This window comes from Balaenoptera physalus, assembly GCF_965194825.1.
Source record: "Balaenoptera physalus genome assembly, chromosome: 8".
Taxonomy (NCBI): Eukaryota; Metazoa; Chordata; class Mammalia; order Artiodactyla; family Balaenopteridae; genus Balaenoptera; species Balaenoptera physalus.
Window position 1 is genome coordinate 112,066,814 of NC_138887.1, and position 23,229 is coordinate 112,090,042.

The 23,229-nt window shown below is 42.6% G+C and overlaps 1 gene segment (V, D, J or C); it reads right to left on the reverse strand.

Annotated features, from left to right (window-relative positions):
* Positions 1-3,427: 3,427 nt before the first annotated feature.
* LOC309666352 (T cell receptor beta variable 30-like) lies at positions 3,428-15,627 on the reverse strand. The segment is given in 2 exons: positions 5,411-15,627; positions 3,428-5,072 (listed from the first exon to the last, which is right to left on the reverse strand).
* Positions 15,628-23,229: the final 7,602 nt, after the last annotated feature.

Genomic DNA, 23,229 nt, shown 5'->3' on the forward strand with positions numbered 1-23,229 from the left:
GGTTCATAAAATTCATAGCAAGATCACCACTCAACATACAGCCCACGTTCCCCTAAGCTTCGCCTGAGATCCAGGAGCTGCTAAAACACAGGGCATTGGCTTCTGGTCCTCCGCTGTCCACAGCTACATAGCTCGGAACAATTTTTCTTCTCTGGGCTGCTATCTCCTCCTCTGCGAAGTGAGGAGACTGGGTAAAGTGATCTCTAAGGAATCGTCAGGCTCTGCTCTCCAGATTCAGTGATTCAAAGTCTGCAGGCCCCAGATCACCATGCGGAAGGTAGCTCGGGGAACCTAAGCTCTTCCCAGACACAAACCATTCCCACCCGTGACACAGTCTCAGAGGCTGTCTGTAGTGTAAGGGGGTCAGTGTTGACCCCGGAATCCCACAGTTCACAAGAGGCACCTGGAGCCCTGGCACCTGGAAAGAGGGCCAGGGCCTTGAATGAGGAGGGGAAAATAGTGTTGAAAGGAGAATGGCCTTGAATCAAAGGCCAGGAAGTAAAGAGCAGCGGGTTGGGGTGTTTCAGAAGACAGCTGGGGGAGAGATGGGGTGCCCGAGCCCAGTGCTGGCTGTCAAGCTGTTTATCTCTGAGTCACATCAGCACCAGTAGCAACAGCAACGCACCTGCCCCTGCCTCATCTCGGGGACTCACAACAGGATGTGGTTTGACATTTACCAGGTCCTGCCTCTGGGGCGCCTGTGAAAGTCCCTCCTGCCCCCCACCTTCTGAGCTCCGCGAACGCCAGGCTCACCACATCCTGTCCCAACTTCTTCCCATGCTGTCCTTTCTACCTGGGCCTCCAGTGAGCGCCCTGGCAGTGGAAATAGAACTACAGAGGGAGAGGCAAAGGCCTCTGGATCCAGGCACCTCAGCTAAACGTGCAGACCACCCACCCCCCAACACAACTCCCACACCTGCTGGAGGTTACGCCCAAGATCAGAGGCTGCAGGGAGTACCTTGGGGACGGTGAAGAATGCAGAACAGCTGCAATAACTGCTGTGACCCCATTGGGGTCCCTTCTGGCCCCACGTCATTCAGGCAACTCCCTCCCCCCATCTGCCTCTAAGCACCCTCCCACCAACCTCGACACATACATAGCCTCCCACTTCCTTCCACTCATCTAATGAGTGGGTACTAATGAGTCACAGGAAAGGGAGCCCTAGATCATCAGCAGACTGAGAAACGGACAGTCGCTGGGTATCTGAGCTGGTGTCTGTGTGCTGTAGAGACTGGGTTTCTCTAAGTATCATCCCAACCACTAAGGCCTGTGAAGTCTGTGTGATGGGCAAGGTCTATCTCATCTGGGCAAGAGGAGGAGGGAGAACACAGTGAAGAGAGAATAGAAAAGCACACAGCCAGAATAAACACCTCAAAGGAGGGAACAGGAAACGACAGGATAGGTAACAGGGCAAATCTGCTTTGCAGCAGCTCAAAGGGCCATAGTATCCTCAGCTCAAAGTATATAATCCTGGACACAACTATGAAGTCACCCAATTTTAATATTGCCAGCTTCCCAACCTGGGCATTCCCCATCTTCCTCAAGCTGCCTAGAGGCCCCAGGGTCTCTCCCTATAAATCCCGTGAGTAGCTAAGATCCAGACGTGAAGCCCCAGATCTTCCACGTGCCAGTGGCCAGGGAATGACATGTATGGGAAGAATTGTCCTGGCACACCTACAAAGTCAGAGCCAAGAGCAGGGTCTTAGAAGGTCTCCTGGAAAAGAGACAGCCTCGTCTCTCCAAAGGGGTGAGTGAGATTGATGGATTCCTGGCAAGAGATAACATTTCTGAGCAGTATCTGCCATCCTGAGCTGGTTTCCTTTGTCTCCTGAGATGACGATGATTGTAGATTTCTGATTCCCAGACGCTATGGAAGCAGTTAGGGGAATAGGATTCTTATTCATGAATAGGGTAGATATCCTGGCGGATAGTAACTTGTTTTGATGAATTTAGATGGCTTTCAAGCCTCGCCTTAACTAGCCTCCCCTTACCTATTAACGCCCTCCTGTCTCTATTGCCTTGTGCAATGATCAGGACTGTTTCCTCACTGCTTTTCTGGAACTTTCAATATTGATGGAGATCTCCACATTTCTATTCAAACTGACTCTCCTGCTGGGAATGTCATTTTTCTTATCTAAATACTAGCCTCCCCCAAACACAACATCGTTAAAATTCTATCTCCTGCTGAAGTTTTCTAGAACTTTTCTGAATTGCTTACAGGAATGAAAACTCTGTTTTAACTCTCCTACCAACTTCTCTTGAATAGTCGTGAGTCCCTGGAAAACACCTCTGTTAAGAAGGATTCTGGGACTGCGTAAATCCCCAACAGAAAAGATTAATATCTGAACAAGCAGAAGGTAGGGTACAAGTTTCATGGGTTTGCCATCGAAGTACACTTAGCATTTTTAAATAATTACTACAGAGTTTAAATTTAATTATTTTTAAAAAACAAGTCTTTCTTTTGGATAAGTTGTAATCCAAATATCTTGTAAACTTGGAGAGGAAAATAATATCTGTTGAAAATTAGACCCTGTAATAGGGCTTTATAACATAAATACCATCTAATTTAACACATTTAATGATCCAACAAGAAAGGTTTCACAGGTGAGGAAAATGAGTTCTAGAGAGATTGGATAATTAGCCCAAGGTCATTAGAGCTAGTAAATTTAAACTCAAAAACCAAGTGCCTTAAAAATATAGAGACAGTAAAAGATGAGTGGTTACCAGGGTTTGCAGGGAAAGAGGAGAGAAATTAGTAGGTGAAGCCCAGGGCATTTGTAAGGCAGTGAAACTATTCTGCATGACACTGTAATGGTTAATATAAGACATGATACATTTGTCAAATACCACAGAAATGTACAACACAATGAGTAAATTTTAATGTAAACCATGGACTTTTGTTAATAAAAATATATTAATATTGGTTCAATAATAAACATACCACACCCATGTAAGATGTTAATAATAGGGTAGGCTGGGGAGGAAAGGGACATATATGAAAACTTTATTATCTGCTCAATTTTTATACTAATCTAAAACTGTTCTAAATATTAAAATCTATTAACTAAAAATAACCTGTTTCAGGGAGAGATCTGTTTCCACTTATATTCAATAACCAGCTAACATCCAAACATTAGCTTCAGATGCTGCTTACTACTAAACGTGAACAAAAGTTGAGTTGTAAATGCATCTTTATTTCCATGGTTTTAGCATTGCTGATCGACTTAGCAAATTTAAATCTTCACACACGGAAAAATAAAAAAACAAACCAAGTGCCTTGCTTTTTTTCTGCAATTTCTATTTTTTATTCTTTTTATTGAAGTATAGTTGATTTACAGTGTTGTGTTAGTTTCTGGTATACAGCAAAGTGATTAGTTATACATAATTGGTTTACAGAATATTTTACAGAATATTTTACAGAATATTTACAGAATATTTAATATAGTTCCCTGAGCTATACAGTAGGACCTTGTTGTTTATCCTTTTTATATGTAGTAGTGTGTATCTGTGAATCTCAAACTCCAAGTGCCTTGATTAAACCATGTTGTGACCATGCCCAGCACCGTCTTGAGTGTATTTCACTTTTCTTTTTAATCCCTGTGATGGCTCAGAGTGTCCAGCACGTATAGCTGCTTAATACATGGTAGACCTTAAAGTGCAACAGGGACCCTTGGGCATTATTCAATACTGTCTTGATCGCTTTGTGTCTCTGTCTCAGATTTTGTGCTGCAGATTAAGTGATTCTGAAAGTAAACAAATGTCTGAATTGTCCTAAATGAAATGATGCCAGGAACAGGGTATTTTAAGACTTCTTGTGCCCCCTCGTGGAACAGAAGGGACATTAGACAAGAAAATCTTTTTAGGAATGAGGAGGAGGAGGGAGGGATGAGGGGCTGAGGGATGAGGAAGGTGCTCAGTTGCCAAGGTAACCATGGTATCTCTTTCCAGCCATCCTCATAAGCTTTGACTCTCCTTCATTTCCATCCAAGTAATTTCTCTTTTTTAGGGTTTTGCCATTACATATCCTGTCTCTTGTATCTCTTTCATCACCATCTGCTTCTCTGCTCCCTTCTTTGCCATAAGGCGAGGGATGAGACACAGTAGAACAGGACTAAAAAAAAATCTAGAACCCGAAACAATGATCAACATTCCTAAGTGCACGTTTCTGATACTAACAAAGCCACACTTGTAGCCTCTATGAATTAACACCTTGCCCCTTCCCTGGCTCAAAGCCTCATCCAAGCCTCCAAAAGACGTCTAGTCTCTTCAGAAAGAGCAAGGACAGGAGACTTTCCAGGTGATGAAAATTAACTAATTAAATAACCCTAGTTGGCATCCTCATATTTGCTCACCAGTCCTCCATCACATCACATATCACTGCGGGTGCATCCTGCCCCTCTCATCAGCATCTGCACGACCTCAGTCCCCAGTGTAGACCCACGGGAACGTGAGAGAATAGGGTGTTGGGCAAGGTATAGCACACTTTGAGGGCTGGAGTATGATAGCCTAGGACTAGACATCCACCCATCGGGAACTTGACTCTGCATACGCGGTTCACAGGTTCTACACACATAAATTCTTTTGTTCTCCCTAAGAATGTAGGGAAGGTCTTTTGGAGTGTCTGGCTTGATTCAGTTGCCCTCACGTCGGCTGACAGTCAGAAAGCCGGGGACAAACGTCCTCTGCCCAGCCCCTGAATGAGGGCTCCTGGAGCAGGTGGCGAGGACTTGGGAGAGGCTGGGGTTTCTGCACAGATGTCTGCCCTACCCAGCTCAGTGTGAGACTCCAGGCGCAGAGGTAGAAGCCAGAGTCACTGAGCAGGAGCTTCTTAGAACTCAGGATGAACAGGTCGTCCTGGGGCCTGGAGGCTTCGAAGTTCTGGGGCTCCTCAGAGTCTATCTGGCCAACACCAACGGAGTAGAAGAGCAGCTGGAGGGTCCCTCCTGCCGCCTGCCGGTACCAGTAGAGGCTGGGGCTTGATGCCCCCTTCACAGTACACTCCAGGGAGAGCGGGCTGCCTGCAGGCTGCACCCTGATAAGTGGCCACTGACGGATGGTCTGAGCTCTGACACCTGCGGGAAGCATAAAAGGCCATTTAGAGGGAAGAACCCCAGCCCAGCTCACCTTCCATCCTGAGAGAGGGCTGGCTCAAGCTCTTCCATGACTCAGGCATATGGGAGCCATCGAGGGGAGTAGACTGGGAAGGCCAAGGGTGCAGAGGGTCAATGGGCAACGGGAGACCAAACTCCTTCCTGGGGATTGAGGAAACCAAGACGCAGCACACCCGCCACTAAGATTAAACTCCCGTATTCATTCCAGACCATTGAAGGAATGCACCAAAGAGAGTCAAACCAATAGCTGAGACTCCAGATTCAGAGAGTTGTGGTGAGGTTTTGAGAGGCGAACCCACCTAAGAAAGTGCCCAGGAGAAGGGCAAGGAGACAGCGGGGCATAGCTCCAGCCCGCCTTCAGTTCAGCTCGTGTGGCCGACACCTTCTCCTCTGGGTCCAGAGATGGCCAGCCTCCTCCCACACGGAGATCACAAAGTAGAGCATGTATCTCCTCAAACTGGGGAGGAAATGAGGCTTGTCTTTTCTTAAGTGTGTGATGAATCATCCCATCCTCCCTGGGAACCAGCTTTACCCTGCACTAGTTATCTTTATTGAAATCCCTCTGAAGTCCTGGTATGTAAATATATTTCATGACTCATTATTTACCTGTAAACAAGAGGTGACTCTCTGGCTCCCGCAGTTGACCATCTCTGTAACCATCAGAGAAACTGATCTGGCAGGATGATGAAAAGGGATTTTAGTCTGTCTGAAGCTGGAAACCAGCTATAGGACATGTCACCTGGGTAGCTGAAAAGGAGATAAAAGCAGATCAAGGTCCAGAGATTTAGGTCTTCAGTGTATTCAAAGCAAAAAAGCTCAGCTCTGAGGGAAAGAAGCTGCTCTGACAGCCAGTCAAGGGGTCTGCATCCTCTTCATCCCCGGCAGACAGGATTTGAGACCTAGACAGGCAGAATCAACTACTAAACTGATCAAAGTTGGCCTCTGTTCTCCATGAGCCTCTAACGGCCTCACTGGATCTAATTTATCCTCTAAGTGCAACATGGGGCAGAGGAAAATTGAGGCCTTGGAATCAAATAGATATGGGTTCTAATCACAGCTCTGCTTCTTAGGAACCCTCAGTGAACTGTCATACTCAATGTTCTCATCTGTAAAATGAAGAGAAGGATTGTAATACAATAAGTCCCCTACATACGAACCTTCAAATTGTGAACTTTCAAAGATTCGAACATGTGTTCCATCAACGTCAGAAGTGAGTGAAATTGCAGCTTGCCCTCCGTCTCCTTTGCTGACGATCCTTCAGCTCTACCATCTCCCACCTCCTCTCCCTCCTCCAGTCAGTAACTCTTCTTTCCTGTTCACTCGATGCCAGCCCCTGTGTGCCAGCTGTTGTACTGTACTACTGTACTTTTCAAGGTACTGTACTGTAAGATTTAAAATCTTTTCTTTATTTTTTGTGTTTGTTTTTATGTATTATTTGGGTGAAAAGTATTATAAACCTATTACAGTACCATACTATATAGCTGATTGTGTTAGTTGGGCACCTGGGCTAACGCTATTGGACTTATGAATGTGCTCTTGGAACGAAACTCGTTCATATGTAAGGGACTTACTGTACCTACAAATGGTTGAAGATGCATTTTGCCTGGTGCACTTCATGCACTCTTACAAGTGTTGGCTGTTTTGGGGTACCCCCAGTGCTTGCGGTCAAGAGTGGGAGATGTACCATGGGATGGGATGGAGGGTGGGGCTGGAGGATGACAGAGACACAAAAAGCATTGCCAAGCCATCAATTCGTAGTAGCTAAGGATGAGAATCTGCTAGGCAGCTGGTATAACCTCATCCTATTGAAATGAGACATAGGACCCCAAGATGCCTGGAGGACAGCCATTGGGTCCCTTGGAACCTCCACTTCTCTTTGCCTTTGCCAGGCCTGTCCTCTGATGGATTCATTTTTCAAAACAATTACTCATTTTGGGCTGGATGTGGTGGAGTATTTTAGGGTGAGTCCCTGGGAAAAGGAGCCGTAGAAGTGGCCTAACAGGGAGAACAAGCCTGAAGCAAATCAGGCATTTGTGATGCTTTCCCATTTCATCAGGGGCTAGTGATGTAAGAGATTTGTTATTGTTGCTGTTGCTGCAGTAACACAGTTCAAAGTTCATGTTGGGGCTCTTGCTTCTAATAGAGTTTCGGCTGCAGCACATGTTTTTGGTTTGCATTTGAATGCACTGTATTTGTGGGAGAGGGTTTTGGTTTTTGATCCTTTCCAAATTTAATGAGTCCTTTTATGTTATTGACTTAAATGATGATAAATCAAGTGGTAAGCATAGTGTGGGTTCCATGAACACTTAGAACATATGATGAAAAATAGCTATAGCCAACTACAATTGTTCAATCTCAGTTTTTACAAACCTGTTAATAGGACCCAATATGCCTCTATGCTCGTCAGATTGGAGGGGTTGAACCCAAGATGGGGATGTGCCCACATGCACACACACAGCCTCTTTTCTCCTTTTCTTTCCCTTTCTGTCCTTCATCTTTGCTCCTGGAATTTTTATTGAGTTAGTCCTGAGTGGGGATGCGGGTGGAAGGAGGGTAGACAGAGAGTGGCAGCAGATACCGGGAGGAGGGACTTGTCCTTACTTTTGATGGGAACACGTCATGCCCTCATTCGGCTGGCAGGCTCTCACTCCAGCAAAAGCTGTGTGGGTCCTGCAGAGCCCACGAGAGCTGATGTAACTCATGGGCTGCCTTGGCTCAGTGTCACCGCCAAGCATAGAAAGCAATGTGATCTTCTTCCCTCGAGATGGCACAGCAGATTGGAGAGTGAACAGACATTCAGAGGAGAGTAGCCAGCTGGCTCCTGACTCCCTAATCATTGTCACAACTCACTAGCTTGGAGCTCCTTCCATATGGCTGATGCCATAGAAAAATATCTCCTCGTTCTCCACTCCCATCTGCAATATTGCTTATTCATTCAAGTTATTCAAGTCATTCATATATCGAAATGTGGATGCGGATATGGTCCCTCTACTCTGTGGCAGCAGATCTCCAAGAGGGAGGAGCCATATCTCTGGCCCCTGTGAGGAGGGGGCAGCCAGAGAAGCTGAGCTGAAGCCCAGGTTGAACTATGGCAGCTCTCTCCTTGCCCTTCCTGGACACTTTCTTAGGTGCGTGTTCTTCTCTCTGGCAAGCCTCCCTCAAATCCTTTGGTTACCATGTTGGGTTTCTCTCCCCACACTGAATTCTTAATGATTCACTACTGACAGGATAAAGCTCTGTACGTGAAGAGAATGGCAATACATTTAACTCTTCTCTTTTTAATTTAAAAACTGAAATCCATCCCTAAACAACAGATTTGGAAGATACTTTGAGGGTCCATTTGTTCCTCTGCAGAAGAGTTAAAAATTACGTGGGCTGAGAGGAAGAGAGGAGAGTCACCCAAGGAGATGTTCCTAAATCTCCCCAATCTCTGTCCTCTCCATATCCTGCCCCTGCCTGGCTACATCTTGATCAGGGAAAGAGATGGGAGAGAGGTGGGGAGGGCAGAATCGGAAGCTCAGAAGTTTGGAGGGCAGAGAATTGTGCTAATTTCCAGGGTGGGGAGAACAAGACCCTGGGCACCTATTTGCCACACCAGAGATCAATAAGTAGAAATGGCTTGTGGTAAGAGGATAATGCCTCCCAAAGATGTCGACATCCTATTCCCCAGAACCTGTGAATACGTTGGGTTACATAGTGAAGTGGAATTCAGGTTGAAGTTGGAATTAAGGTTTCTAATCAACTGAGCTTAAAATAGGGGAATTATCTTGGATTATCCAGGTGTGCCCAATGTAATCACAGGCATCCTTAAACGTGGAAGAGGAACGTAGAAAAGAGTGAGAGAAAGAGATGTGGCAATGCAAGCAGAGTCAGAGAGAGGCTAGGGACTTCCCTGGTGGTCCAGTGGGTAAGACTCAGCACTCCCAATGCAGGGGGCCCAGGTTTGATCCCTGGTTGGGGAACTAGATCCCGCACGCATGCTACAACTAAGACCTGGCACAGCCTAAATAAATAAATATTTAAAAAAAAGAGAGAGAGAGAGAGAGAGAGAGAGGCTATGTTTCTGGCTTTGAAAATAAAGGGGGCCATGAGCCAAGGAATACAGATGGCCTCTAGAAGCTGCATAAGGCAAGGAAAGGGATTCTCTCCAAGAACCTCCCGAAAGGTATACAGCCCAGCTGACACCTTGATTTTAGCTCAGTGAAACCTGTATCAAGCTTCTGAACTATATAGAACTGTAAGACAATACATGTGTGCTGTCTCAAGCCCCTATGTTTGCAGCAATTCATTACAGTAGCAACGGAAACCAGTACATGGCTCTAAAATGTTTCTTGACAGAGGGACCCAAGGTAGTCTCCAAGAATCCCCAGGGAACTCAGGATAATCAGGAGTAGCCACTTTCTCATTCATGTGAAAACAGATGAACTGAGAGAAGAAATCAAGCCCGAAGAGGCCCCCCTGTTGAGACATGGAACATATAGAGCACCCTGCATGGATCAACAGGGACTGAAGAACAGACACACACTAAAAAGGCAGCAGTTATCCGTGGCGCCAGATGCTGAAAACCAGTATGAATGAGAATTCTGCAGAAAAGATAAACAAGGACTGAAGTACCCTCCGATGATGCCTTGATACTTGGTAAGCTCCCCAGAACTCAGGTACCATCAGGAGGAAAGGGGTAACAGGAAAACCATGAACTGTCTGAGAAAAGCCTGAGTCAACCACATGTACCCAAAGGAAAGGGGACTTAGATATAAAGTTACTTTCATTATAGAAGATAAAATTATTTGACCCACCCATGTTTGAAGCCATAAATTTCATACCCAATGCATAGTAAATTCAAGGTTAAATAGGTGCTGTGGAAAACACAGAAATAAATAAACTGTGATACTTGTCTTCCAGTAACTATTATCTGTTGAGGAAAGTAAGGGGTGGAAAGTCATCCAGATAGGAAATGCTAAAAGAGTCTGGAAACTTCTGCTTCCAGTTCTGATGGAGAAACAGGTGTCCACCTAGTCCTCTGTATTAGTTTCCTTGAGCTGCTGTAACAAAGTACCACAAACCAGGTGGCTTGAAAAAACAGAAATTTATTGTCTCACAGTTTTTGGAGTCCAGAAGTCCAAAACTAAGGTGACAGTAGGGCCATGCTCCCTCTGAAACCTGGAGGGGAATCCTTTCTTGCCTGTTCCTAGCTTCTGGTGATTTGCTGGCAATCTTTGGCATTCCTTGGTTTGTAGCTGCATCACTCCAGTCTCTGCCTTCATCATCACATGGTGTTCTCCCTGTGTGTCTGTCTTCACATGTCTGTCTTCTTATAAAGACACTACAGTACTTAGTACTCAGGTAGCCCACAGTATGCCAGTATGACTTCATCTTAACTAATCACATCTGCAATGAATCTACTCCCAAATAAGTTCACATTCTGAAGTACTGGGGGTTAGGACTTCAACATATCTTTTCTGAGGAGGACACAATTCAACCCATTATACCCTCCAACTATAAACAACTAGAAAACTGGATAATATACATGAAACAATTGTTTTCTGATATTAGATAATAGCTAGTACAAGACTGTGATGTATAACACAGAGAAACAAATGAAGTGAGCTCTGTAGTCATTCCAGTTTTCTGCCTGGTACTTTTTGGGCTGCTTTGCCAGGAGAAGGAACCCAGACAGAGCACGGCAAATCTTGAAATCTTACTGAGCTGAGGAGACAGCTCAGAGAAGAGGAAAAGAGCCCCAGGAATCTACATAAGGGGTTCCTTGAGTCTTCGGCTGAATACTAAGCTGTGTGTGACTAGGGTGAAACTCCATGAGGCCAGGTGAAGAATAACTCCTGGAGAATTAACTACTGGTGAAATACAGGGTGAGGAATTGCTAGAGCTTGCACAAGGCTGAGAGATGTTCAAGCTGTGTCCAACCAGAGTAGATGTTTTTTTTTTCCTTTTTATTTATTAATTTGTTTATTTATTTTTGGCTGCGTTGGGTCTTTGTTGCTGTGCTCGGGCTTCCTCTAGTAGTGGTGAGCGGGAGCTACTCTTCGTTGCGGTGCGCGGGCTTCTCATTGTCATGGCTTTCTCTTGTTGCGGAGCACGGGCTCTAGGCGCGCAGGCTTCAGTAGTTGTGGCACGTGGACTCAGTAGTTGGGGCTTGCAGGCTCATTAGATGTTGCGCACGGGCTTTCTTGCTCTGCGGCATGTGGGATCTTCCCGGGCCAGGGCTCAAACCCGTGTCCCTTGCATTGGTAGGTAGATTCTTAACCACTGTGCCACCAGGGAAGCCCCAGAATAGATGTTGTTGAATTCCCAGTGCATTCAGTTGAGACCCCAGAGAGCCCATAGAGTAGGATTCAACTAGCCCTGGAATAAGGCTCTACTCTACCTTAAACCTAACAAAGCTTAGAAAAACCCTTGAAAGGAACAAGCAGACAAGCTGATCTGCAAGTAAATTAACGGCTTGCTAGAATAAAGCTCCACACTGTTTGAAAGAAGAAAACAAGATCCAGACAATAAAAAATAAAACATTCAGAATGTTGAGTATTCAGTTAAAAAGTACTGGGTATACTAAGAAGCTGGAAAGTGTGACCACACTCAGTGGTAGTATCAGTCAACAGAAACTGACCCAGAAATGTCATGCAATGATAAGTTAGGTAAGTAAGACTTTAAAATAGCTATCATAAATATGTTCAAAGATTTAAAGGAAAACACAACATGAGGAGAGAAACAGAGACTTTAAAAAGAATTAAATAGAACTTTTAGAACAGACAAATAAAATATACGAAATGAAACAGTTCCTGCATAAGCTTAACATTAGATCAGATACTGTAGGAGAAAAGTACACATAAAACCAGGACAATAGAAACTGTCAAAAAAAAAAAAAAAAAAAAAAGAAAAAGAAGGGAGTAGCAGAAGGCTGAACAAAAGCAAAAAGAAAAAAGTCTTAGCAACCTCTTGAACAGTATCAAGCAGCCTAACATAACTGGAATCTTTGACACAGAGAAGAGATGAGGTGGCAGAAAAAAAAAGTTTTCAAAATAATAGCCAAAATGTTCAGATTTGAAAAATAATATCAACCTACAGACCAAGAAGCTTGGCAAAACCCAAGCAGGATAATCCCAAAAACTTTGGTCAATGGACTTCCCTGGTGACGCAGTGGTTAAGAATCCACCTGCCAATGCAGGGGACGCAGGTTCGAGCCCTGGTCCAGGAAGATCCCACATGCTGCAGAGCAACTAGGCCTGTGCACCACAACTACTGAGCCTTTGCTCTAGAGCCCGTGCACCACAATGAAGAGTAGACCCCGCTCGCCGCAGCTAGAGAAAGCCCACGCGCAGCAACAAAGATGCAATGCAGCCAAAAATAAATTAATAAATTAATAAATTAATTAAAAAAAAAAAAAAACTTTGGTCAAGAAAGAGATTACTTCTAGTTACGATGATCAGCATAACTTTCATGTAAGAGGCAGACTCTGAGTTTGGCATAGAGTTTTAGGCTGAGAAAGATGAGTGAGCAAAAAACAGGAAAGGAGGAATGGATTGAGCAAAGGTACAGAGGCTAAAAGTACAGGACATAAGTGAAGAACAGAGAAAGATTAGTTCAGGGGGAGTGGGAAATAATGCAAGAAGATGGGTTACAGTAAAATTCCCTAAAGCTTAAATATCAATGTATGGAGGGAATTTATGATAAAGTAACAGGGATTGGATTTATCCTCCAACCCAAAACAATTAAATATACAAAATATAGGAAATAATAGTTTTTAGAAATTGGACAACAGGTGGCACAAGACAAGGATCCCTGAGAGAAGTGAAACAAATGAGGTGACCCTATGATGGCCCCAGCTTACTATCTTGAGAAATATTTCAGGTAGCAGTGGTGAAAAATAGAACCTGTCTGTCTCTCTGAGTTGAGAAGACTCAAGTTCAGAGTTTAAAGAGGTCAAAGTGGCTAAAATTCCAGGACAGTGAGAGGAAAGCTGCAAAGAAAAAGAGCCCTAGAATCTGCAGAGGCTCTTAGTGATTCCTCAGCTGTTCTGATAAGTACATGCATATAAGGAAACTACTTTCAGGTAGGGAAATGTCACTGGAAGTGATCAGGCAGAACCATCCCAGAGCTCACATAGGCTTGAAATAGATGATGTTTCCACCAGCAAGAGTTGAGAGCATTGAGTAGAATTCTCAGAAGAGTATTGCCTCAGTAGTGGAGGCAAGTTAACTTTAGACTAAAGGCTATTCTAGACACAACTTACAAAGCTTCAAAGCAAGACTTGAAAATATCAAATTGTTTCCATAGAATTTAACTGTGTCACAAAACAAAGTTCAGAATTTTTTAAAGAGGTACAAATATCCCAGAATGTAGCAACATAAAATACAAATATCTGACATCCAATTTAAAAAAAATTAGACCCTCTTCAGAGGGTCCACCTCTAGTATTTAGCAGAGCACTGATCAGTGCATAGATGTGAGGAAACTATCTGAAACTGGGAAAATAACTACCCAAAAGGATTAAAAAAATCAGGACCTGAATTTCACTTAGGGCCAGGAATATTGTATATACTCACCAGCCAGACTAAAAAAACTTAAAATTCATGCGGCATGGGGTAGAGAACTTATAAGTGTTTTGACTTAGGAGTGGAAAATAATTAACCCTAGACTACATGCTGCTCTGGACCCACCAAACAAATATTTAAAGCCAGACAATAAAAAAAATCAGATCGCGTCCAAGTAACTTCTAAAACAGAGTTCTAAAACAGAGCTCAAGAATATGTATAGGAATATAAAAATTCCAACACAAAAGTAAAATTCAATGTGCAGCATGCAATAAAAAATTACCAGGCATGCAAAGAAGCAGAAAAATATAATTCATAATGAGAAGAAAAATGAATTCATCAAAACTAACCCAGAACTGACACAGATACTAGAATTAGAAGATAAAGATGTAAAAATGGTTATTATAACTGTGCCCCATATGTCCAAGACGCTAGAGGAAAGATTGAACATGTTAAGTAGAGACATAGAAGATATTTTTTAAAGCCTCAAATCAAGCTTCTAGAGAGGAAAACTATAATATGGTCTGAGATGAAAAAAATACATTGTCTGAGATTGATGGCAGATTAGACAATGCAGAAGAAAATATTAATGAACTTGAAGGTAAAGCATTAAAAACAAGCTGAGATGAAATAGAGTTTTTGAAAAGTAAATAGACCATCCAGAGTTATAGGACAACTTCAAGTGGCCTAATATACTTGTAATTGGGGTCCCAGAAGAAGAGGAAAGAGATGAGAAGAAAGAAAAAAATTAGAAGTCATGACTGAAAAATTTCCAAATTTGACAAAATTCTAAATCCACAAATCCAAGAAGTCTGACAAAACCAAGGACAAGAAACACACACACACACACACACACCAAAGAATACCACAATCAAATTGCTCAAAACTATTGTTATAGAGAAGATCTTAAAAACAGCCAGACAATAAAGACATATTTTATACAGTGGAACAAAGTAAGGAAGACAAAAGATTTCTTGATGAAAATAGTACAAGTGAGAAGACAGCAGAGAGACATCTTTAGGGTGCTGAAGGAAAAATACTGTCAATCTGTCATTCTATACCAAGTGGAAAGCTTCATAAAATCCTTCCTAAACACGTCTGTTCTTTCGCCAAATTTCCATTCTGGATGCTAGCTGCCTTTTCCTTTCTCTTTCTTTCCACAGCCACTCCCATCCTGAGTTGTTCCATCCTGGATTGTCCCAAACAATTCAGCTCTTGAAGAGAATATTCAGCAAACAAAAGTATAATAGCAGATCAGCCCCATTTGGAAATTAATTTCATGACCACCACTTTTTATGTAAGCTTGGTCCTTTCAGATGTTACCCTTTCACCTAGCCCCCTTCACCGGAAGGGACTCATCAAAGTATCTAGTAGACAAAATAAATCTCTACTGAGGGAGAATTCTGCTACTTAGAAAATAATATTTTCTTTCTCTTGTTACCTATAAAGATTGGTAAAATCACAACGATTGGTTTGGGAGAGAGGGGAATAATAAGTGTAATTTAGTGCTCTGATCTTGGAGTTACAGTGGTCCAATTCAAGGGGAAAAGCACAAGTGAAAGACTGGCTTTTTAATGAGACATCAGGATTAGTGATAGTGATTTGAGAGTTATTTACATGGAGATAACAGTTAAAATTTTGGGAATGGGTAAGCTCTCCAAAGTAACAGGTGAAGGCAAAGCACAAAGGTCCAAAAACAGGAAAGGCTAAAAATTCATGCTTTTTGGCAAAGAAGGAAAAAATGCTTGAGAAAGAAAGAAGGTAATCCTAGAGGTAAGAAAAATGGGAAGGTGTCTTGGCAGCTAAGAGAAGATGCTGACCTAAAAGAGATGGCGGGGACTTTCCTGATGGCGCAGCGGATAAGACTCCGCGCTTCCAATGAAGGGGGCCCGGGTTCGATCCCTGGTCAGGGAACTAGATCCCACATGCATGCTTCAACTAAGAGTTCGCATGCCGCAACTAAGAAGCCCACGAGCCGCAACTAAAGGAGCCCACTTGCCACAACTAAGGAGCCAGCTAGCCGCAACTAAGGAGCCCGTGAGCTGCAACTAAAGGAGCCCGCCTGCCACAACTAAGAAGCCCACGAGCCGCAACTAAAGGAGCCCACTTGCCACAACTAAGGAGCCAGCTAGCTGCAACTAAGGAGCCCATGAGCTGCAACTAAAGGAGCCCGCCTGCCACAACTAAGAAGCCCACCTGCCACAACTAAGGAACCCACATGCTGCAACTAAGGAGCCCGCCTGCCACAACTAAGGAGCCTGCCTGCCACAACTAAGGAGCCTGCCTGCCACAATGAAGGAGCCTGTGAGCTACAACAAAAGTAACCCGCCTGCCGCAACTAAGACCTGGCGCAACCAAATAAGATAAATTAAAAAAAAAAAGAGAGAGATGGCAATGGGATTTAAAAGGACATAACAAGGTCAACAAAATTAGGACTGAGTGAACTCACTGGTATCATTGATTAGAGGAGCAGATGTGAAGCGTTCATCTGTCGAGCACAGGGGTGGAGAGGACAAGGCAGGAGTTCAAGGGAACGATACAGTTGAATAAAGTCTTTTATCCCAAGATAATTGTATTTGATTATGTTTGAAAGCCCAGAGGAGTAAATCTGTGAAGACAGGAAAATTGAAGATGCTAAAGAGAGAAGTTAATTGAGAAACAAGGGAAGCCTGAGGAAATTAATTCTAGGGCACCAAGAGAGGGGGATCTCTTGGTGAGAGAGAAAAAGAATTAGAAATGTCTAAAGGATAGATTTGCAGCGAAGAAGGCCAATAAACATAATGAAAAATGCTTAATCTAACTAAAGTTCAGTGAAACATGAATTTTTTTAAATAAAACACCATTTCACCCATCAGATTGGCAAAATTAAAAGAATCAATAATATCCGACGCTGGTGAGCATGTGGGGAAATACAGACCTCCCACACAGCTGGAATGTAAGCTCAGTCTTTGTGGAAGGCCATTTGGCAACGTTTATTAAAAATGCACATAACATGTTACTCAACAATTCACTTCAAAGAAACAATTCCATAAAAATATATGTACCTGTAGGCAGAAAATTCTGTCAGGATTTATGTGATAGCATTGTTTATAAATGGCAAAATATAGGAAATATACCCATCAGTATAGTAATGGACAAATAAATATCTATAACATACTATGCTATGCAGCAGTATTGTAGAATAAAATAGAGCAATATGTGGTACGGAGGAAATATTCCCAAGATATGCTGTTAAGTAAAAAAAGAAAGCTGCCAAATAATATGTATAAAGCAATATGACTTATAGCAAAACACATTCACAATCCCATGTGCAAAGCAGTTTATTTGTATACACACACACACATATATCTACACGTTCATTCATCCAACCAGTTGTAACTGGGTACCTACTAGACATTCGCGTGTAGCTTATTTTGATAAGGGATTCAAATTGTATAGAGAGAAAAAGGGCTGGAAAAATGCACACTGGATTGATAATAATGGTTATCTGTGGGAAATAAAGCAGGAGAGGGAAGTGTCAAGAAAGCCTTTGTTTGATCGTCAGTGTTGTATTTTTGAGGTAGATGTATTTGCGTGATGTGTATTGAGTACAACTGAATGAGCCCAACTCTCACTAAACTTTTGAGCAGGTAACTAAGTGAATTACAGTCATTAGGCTCAAACAAACGCCATCTTTTTTTTTTCTTCACTTCATAGTAAATAACCCATTGAGAGCAACATCAAAAAAGGTGCCTGAGTAGTTCAGATTGACAGGAAGTCTGGATGCCCAGTGAGGGATAAATATGTGAAAGTCAGAGAAGGAATGGCGTGAGTGAATGATCCAGGAGAGGGAGAGGAATACGTAGAACATTGGAAATGCTGACAGAAAACATGTTGAGAAAGAACTGTCTGGTAAGATGAAAGCACTCAGTGTTTGGCCCAAGTGGTGTGAGATCTAAGCTCTTGGAGGGGTCACTCAGTAGATAGACTGTGCTCATTAATGAATGCCAGAACATGAATCAGTTACTGAATCATCTTTGGATGTGCAAATGGGTCAGCAGAGGTTGCTAAGCTATAGATTTCAGGAGGGCTCTGGACATAAAAGGGAAAGACTTAAAATAATGAGGAGCAGAGGAAGGGTGGTAGAAATGGCCCAAAGTAAGGTCAGTCCCACCCACCCCCTACCTCTTATAATGCTGGTTTGGGGGAACTCTCAATGGGAGAGAAAAGTACGAGGAACAGTGTTGAAAGAGGAGGACGCGATAGGGCAAAGCTGTGAATCTAGAAAAACGTTAAGGGAAAAAAACAGTATGTGCAACAGAGCAGACACCAACTGCATAATATGAACACGTTGCGGACGAGATTGGGTGCTACCAACGGGATGGCTAATAAGAACAAAGTCAAAGCAGCCAAGGAGAAAGGGTGGTGCCCTGAGGTCTGGGTGTGGTTCACTGGGATGTGGAGACAGTTGGGGAAGGGGGCAAAAAGCAGAGCCGTTCAGGGAAAGTCATAATGAGGACCAGGGTGTCTAGTTGCTGTCACTCCCGGAGAAAGGTGTCTCAAAGCGGGAAAATCAAGTTCAAGAGGGGAGAGGCCAATGACCACACACACACACTTTCTTTCAGACACACACCCTAAGATTCCAAATGCAATACTTGTAATGAGTCATATCAATAGCAACAATTATTTGACCGGTCAGGTATGTTTATTTTTGATGACATTACAAAGAGCAACAAGGATGTGAGAAAACTTCATTGAGATCTCCCTTTAAAATCTTGCTGTGTTAAAAGGTATGTACTAGATTATAACTGTGTTATCTTTTACTGAGGGAAGTTGAGACAAGCAGTTTGGAAAAGTTTCAGGAATGTAAAGAGTCACTTTAAAAAGTGTCTTATAAAAATAACAGTAAAATTCATGTGCCAGTTGAAAATAAATGATAAAGAAGTTCCCCAAACAAGTTTTAAAAATTAGTGGACTAAAGAGATACAGGGAACGGGCAATTTCTTTTTTCTAACAGACAACGTATTTTGAGATTTGCGGTGTCCAGGTGCAATCAAGTTGTTTTCACATCTTATCACCCTTAAGGTAAAGCTCCACCATCCTGACAGGTGGTTGGGATTTGTCCCAGTTAACAAATGAGGGCACTGAGGCTTGGAGAGACTAGGTCACGTGCCCCAGCTCACACCACACCGGCGACACCTGGGGTCAACCTAGTGCTGACCGACTGCAAAGCTCCTGTGTTTCGTTGTCGGCACTACATGACTCCTCAGCGTAGAGCGAGGGCAGCAGATTCACGTCGCTGCTGTGCAGAGGTATGCATTTCTCCCTAATATCTATCAGTGCTTACTCTTCCTTGGGTGCTGTTCATAGTGTTGAAATGTTTAACAGCTTGATCCTGACAAAGACCCTGTGCTGCAGCTATCAGCCCCCTCCCTGCAGATAAGCCCAGGCACAGGTGCGTTAGATGATTCTGCCCACGGTCACAAGATTAGCAAGTAGTTGAGACAAGAGACCCAGCCAGGCAGGCTGTCTCCCGAAGCTCGTCGTGGTGGGGAGCCATGGCAACGCGAGTGATTGATTTTGCTTCCCCCGTGGAGAGAGAAACAAGAAAACGCTAGCAAGGGAGGCAAGAGATGAACTTTGTTTTTTAGTTTTCCTCTTCACAAGAGTGTTGAGACAAAAGAACCACAGAATTGGGTTTTCTGTTAACATACACATTTCAGATATTTGAAAGACAATGGGGATTTCACAGAAACTGAGAATTTCAGGATTCCCAGGTGATTCTGCGAAACAAGGGCCTCTAAGCAAAGCCAAATATGCTCACCGGAAAAGTTGTGACGGGATCAGGGAATATGAGAAAGAAAAGATTTCCAAGGTAAGTTTAATCAAAGTACAAAAGTAATAATAATGATAATTGTTACAAACATTATTGAGTGTATACTATGTGCCAGACATTGTTGTAGATAACAGGCGCCCCCTAGGCTGGGTGGTCGGCAGATATCCTCAGAACTTCCTCCGGAACATGGAATCAACAGCCAGTGGATGAAAGATTAGATTAGATGACCTTATATCTCTGCAAAGGCAGTTCATTAAAAAAATGTTATTAAGTAAATACACGCCTACTCTTTGAATGATTGTAGAGTCTATGATTGTAGAAATAAAACAAGATTCTAAGAACATAGCAAGAGAAACAAATTGCTTGAAGAGCTGGTTATAATAAAACAAGACAAGCAAACGCACATATACGCATATATATATACACACAAAAATCTAGATAGGAGATATCCACTATGTGCTTATGTAGAATTTAGGAAAAAACATACAGTGAAGGTTACACCAAGGAGAAAAAACAAAATTTCTAGGAACGTTGTCTGAGGACTACCAGCTGATTTAATGAAGCATAAGATGCGGCCAGAAGTCAGTAGCAGATCTACTCAGGGCTCAGAAAGGGCCTAAGGGTATGCACTTTGATAAAGGACCTTCCTCCACTTTTTTTTTTTCTTCTTAAGCTAGAAGTCTCCTAAAAATGTCATTACTTCATTTGATCACAGTGGTAAAAAACAATGGGCATAGTATCTGAGTATGTCTGTGAAGCCTCACTCATTAAGATATCTGTCTGTATTGGAAGTATATTTAATTGTAATACCTCTCTACCCATAAAGACATAAATATGACATTTGATATGACCCAATGCTTGATGGAAGCAAAGTGAACATTTAGAGTAACCTAGGCATTCCTGCATTGCTAGGGTGTGGTCTTTGGAGAAGTAAAGCTCCACCCTTCCCTAAGGATTTTGAAAAGTAAGAAGTTAAGGTGAGGTGTGGTCCTGCTAATGGATGAATAAAGCAATCAGTAAGATATTAGTGATAGGGTCTCCCTCCTCCAGTTCTCCTCCAAACCATCCCTCAGGTCCTTGGTGAAATAGCTGAGGCAAGCTCTACAGTAGAAGGCTGTGTCACCATATGGAAAACACACACGCGCACACCCAGGAGAGAGAGTTGGCTTCTGCATGTTTCGTAAAAGCCCTAGGTGTGGCCACTATCTCTAGATTTAATGAAGCTATAGTTATGAAAGAAAAAAAAAAAAAAACAACATTAAGAAGAAGAAGCCCCGATTGTGGTATTGAGGTTTGTCGAGGTCAGGTGAACTCCTGTATTTCTTCCTAACAATGTCCCAAGTCCAAGGAAAGTAAAGGATAAAAAGATAAAGATTAAAGAAATAAGCTGGTACTGTACAACTGGTCTAGACTGCAAATTTTTCAATGTAATGAAAAACCAAAGAAGAAGGAATTAAAAATATTTATAATGTGCATATGGCGTATTACTTGCATATGGCATATATCTAACATTTATATATGTTACATATCTAACATTATGATAATGTTAGAATCTGTTATAGAGACAAGAAAACAAATAAAGAGGGTAAAGAAACTAAGTGTAGAGGCAAGTATCTTGTGAGACATTGGCAGCACTCGTAAGATATGCTAAATATAGATAAATAAGTCAGTAACCTCTGAGACGCATACGACTAGATAAAATGCAGCCTGAATGTGCCAAACAAAGATAGAAAAGGATGGGGAATAAGCGAAAAGGAGGAGGGGGAGGAAGGAGGAAGGGAGGGAGAGAGAGGGAGGGAGGAAGCGAGGAAGGAAGGGAGGAAGGAAGGGAAGAAAGAAGGATGGAGCTGGCATAAGTGATATTGACCACATCAGCAGAGGGCGGAGACCAAGGTCTTGGGAGCAGTTTCCAACTAAAGGCAGGGAAGCAAACACAGGCAAATAGGTGAAGGAGGTCTGGGAAGGATGAGTGATTATGAGACTCTCGTTAAAGGAGTGGCCCTGGTCAACAGGGCTTAGAAGAGGGAGGGCACTTGGCTCTTAACAGAGGAAATTATTACATAGCATTAACTATTGTCTCTAGACTAAATAAATAATGACTATCATTTTCGAACTCGAATTATATTTATGTAAAAATGAAATCATCTCTTTTGTTGATTACACTGGGAACTGTCGGTCTAGGTGAATATTTTCAGTCCACCCATGAGTCCATAGATTCATTAATTCCCACAATGAGAGGCCCTCATAATTCCTTAAAGTCAACCCATTACACTTATGAATGAAAATAATGAGTTCTAAAGTTGCTAAATAATTTTCCTCACTTGACACTCATAGCTTGGTAGTGTTAGAGCCAGGATTTGAACCTACGTGCTCACGGAATAAGAAAATAGGACTTGAGAACCTAATATGAGGGATAGTTGGAACAGGAGCGGGTTAGAGTGAGGAAAAAACAACACTCCTCTTTGGAAAGAAGCATTGGATACAAAGAAGCATGAGGGGAATCACAAAATGTCCAAGAAGCACAGGCAGAGGGACCAGTTGGTCAATGGCAGAAGACAACTTCAACGAAGCCCAGATTTCCCCAATTTTATGAGACTAAGGTTTAACCCCCTTAAAAAAACATTATGTAGATGGAGGAAGGCAAGTGATGAGGTAGGGGCATCTCCAGGTAATTTGCTGTGCTGACCACCGAAAGTTTTCTCTGTGGTGCCACACACCTTAGTCAAGCCATCACGGCCCAAGCTGCAGTCCTCAGCTTCCCAGGCTCATACACTTGTACCATCGTAGAAAGGTGGATCATCTTCTCAGTCTATTCGGTTCAAAGAAAAGGTTGCTCTATAAATTGGAATGCCAATTTATATATTTAAAATTCAGTAATGAAAAATGTAATTGTCACAGGTTCTGAGGAGATACTATTAAGCCCGCACATCCTTTTCTTTGGGAGAAGGCATATAAGAAGGCAAATGACGAAAAGACAACCCTCAGAATGGGAGAAAACATTTGCAAATGAAGCAACTGACAAAGGATTAATCTCCAAAAGTTACAAGCAGCTCATGCAGCTCAGTATCAAAAAAACAAACAACCCAGTCCAAAAATGGGCAGAAGACCTAAATAGACATTTCTCCAAAGAGGATATACAGATTGCCAACAAACACATGAAAGGATGCTCAACATCACTAATCATTAGAGAAATGCAAATCAAAACTACAATGAGGTATCACCTCACACCAGTCAGAATGGCCATCATCAAAAAATCTACAAACAATAAATGCTGGAGAGGTGGTGGAGAAATGGAAACCCTCTTGCACTGTTGGTGGGAATGTAAATTGATACAGCCACTATGGAGAACAGTATGGAGGTTCCTTAAAAAACTAAAAATAGAACTACCATATGACCCAGCAATCCCACTCCTGGGCATATACCCTGTGAAAATCATAATTCAAAAAGAGTCATGTACCACAATGTTCATTGCAGCTCTATTGACAATAGCCAGGACATGGAAGCAACCTAAGCGTCCATCGACAGATGAATGGATAAAGAAGATGTAGCACATATATACAATGGAATATTACTCAGCCATGAAAAGGAATGAAACTGAGTTATCTGTAGTGAGGTGGATGGACCTAGAGTCCGTCATACAGAGTGAAGTAAATCAGAAAGAGAAAAACAAGTACCGTATGCTAACACATATGTATGGAATCTAAAAAAAAGAAAAGAAAAAATGGTTCTGAAGAACCTAGGGGCAGGACAGGAATAAA